Raw genomic sequence first — 2,273 nt, 5'->3', positions numbered from 1 at the left:
AAACACAATTGATCCATGCATTACCAAAAGCAAAAACATAGGAAAAGTTCAACATCAAACGTTTCATCTAATCTTATTTACTAGTATTTGCCTTTCATTCCATTAAAGAATGTTTTTATTTGATAAACTGAGAACATAGACAATAATAGATTAAATAAACATCAAATTAAAAAAAATATGTACAGTGATGAAAGCGTGAACAGCTGTAGGTACTTCAGTAATATGATACTCATGTTAAAAAATGTATTAAATATCAGTTAGTATATACAATGCACGAAATCAAAGTGTCAAATTGGCAAAGTTACTGCAAGAGAGATGGTTATTGTGTTTGTGTTTTTGGTGGTTCTCGGGCAAGAAGTATATGGAAACAAGGAACAATGTGAGAATCATGCTGTTAAAGCCAAACTGTTTGATGCTATTTGTTCAGGAGTTAAACAAACAAGAACTAAAAGCGAAGGTAAAATTTAAAAACTATTTTAGAAATTATTGAATAACCAAACAGTTATAAGAACTAGTCAGTTATAATGTCATTAGGATAGAAGTTTTTTCATGTGAAAGGGATCAGACCTTTTTAAACCAGTGCATTATATCATAATAGGTGACTATCTTATTTAATTTCTTTACACAGACATCAAATAACTGTAGTTGTATGGTAGACATTTGTTTGTAATTTCCCTGCACTCACTTCATACTAACAACCTATCACTGAAGCAATAAACTTTAATATTTTATTAGTTGGTCAGTTGGTGGCCGATGAATATATAAATCAATTGAAGGGAGTATAGGTATTTTCCTACATGACGTTTCCTCCTATTTGTTCCTAATAAGTCTTTGGTGGACTATTTTTTACTTTCTTTTAATTAATAGAATACTGTCTACATTTCAGAAACAGGCACAACATATACTAGATGGGGGAGAACGAAGTGTTCTGGAGACAAAACAGAAATCGTATATAGTGGTTCGTTATTGTGTTTTATCAAAGGAGTTAAATGAATTATTATAATTATCTGATGCAAATAAAGAAAATGAGAGATTTGGGGTAGACATAAATGAGACAATTTATTTGTGCTACTTGGTTAACTGGCATATTTTCTCCGTACAGTTATCACTCTATAAGTCGTTACTACGCATTTTTTTCAATGAATGAATTCTGGAATTTTAACATATATTATTTATCACCTCGTAAAAAAAGAATATGTTCGATGAGGCCATATTTTTGGGATTAATGTCCCTTATCACAATGTATAAAATTTGAAACAATGACTTGATATGAAATAGAAGGTCTGTGTGTTATAACTATACATAAATATTATTTAAACAGGTTTTGTTGGTGGTGCGTCTCATACTGACAGTGGTTCTCAAGTGAACATGCTATGCGTACCAACACAGCCCCAGTATGCCATTAACAACAAGAAAGTAGATAATCACCCGTGGCTTAGTGGAACCATATACAGTATACATCAAATGGATACACCTAATACCGCACTAGATCATTCAAAATATACGCTATATGGTATTCCATGTACTGTTTGTAGGGCTAGATATAAAACGTCTGTTATCATGATTCCGGGACGAAAAGAATGCACAAGTGACTGGGAAAAGGAATACAATGGATATCTACTTGGTGGAAATCCTAAATTCAAATCAGGATCCGAATATATCTGCATTGATGAAGTTCCTGAGCGACGAAAGAAAGCTACGAGCTGGTCGGAAAAACCTATTTTAAATCCGGTACATTCCAAATGTAATGAAGCCATGCCTTGTCCACCCTTCATAGATGGAAGAGTACTCACATGTGTAGTCTGTTCAAAATAAATAAAGATAGACTTATCATAAATACCAATATTACCATTTTGTACGCCAGACATACGTTCCTGTTCTGTAAATGAATCTTTTATTAATTCTAACCTTAATATTTTCTATACTAAACTAATAGTAAAAAGAAAAACATTGTTGTAAAATTTGCTAAAATTAAAACTTACTTTTTACTGCTGTATTAACAATCTTTCCGCTCAATCCGTTGCTAGGGATTGTCCTGAATTTTTATTTGAGATATGGGAATTTACTGCAATCTACTAGCTTAGTCATATCTCTAAAACAAAAAACAGCAATGCAAGTGCTGTCCTTAACACGTTAGTTTTAAACGGTATGTGAAATGAATTTGTTCCATTATCTTACATAAGAATTAGCAATACATTGATATAGTGCTGTTTTTGAAATGTAGACTCTAGTATGTATCATTATTCATACTGTTAAATTAAAAATATAAAAAC

The 2,273-nt window shown here is 31.6% G+C and overlaps 1 long non-coding RNA gene across 1 annotated transcript; it reads left to right on the top strand.

The window, feature by feature from the left end:
- The first annotated feature begins 298 nt into the window (after nt 1-298).
- Nucleotides 299-1,837, top strand: LOC143048062 (uncharacterized). Its single transcript, XR_012969732.1, has 3 exons — nt 299-457; nt 887-958; nt 1,322-1,837. It is a non-coding gene; the product is annotated as an uncharacterized LOC143048062 (long non-coding RNA).
- Nucleotides 1,838-2,273: the final 436 nt, after the last annotated feature.

Source organism: Mytilus galloprovincialis, chromosome 10 (genome assembly GCF_965363235.1).
Source record: "Mytilus galloprovincialis chromosome 10, xbMytGall1.hap1.1, whole genome shotgun sequence".
Taxonomy (NCBI): domain Eukaryota; kingdom Metazoa; phylum Mollusca; class Bivalvia; order Mytilida; family Mytilidae; genus Mytilus; species Mytilus galloprovincialis.
This window is presented reverse-complemented; position numbering and strand designations above follow the sequence as displayed.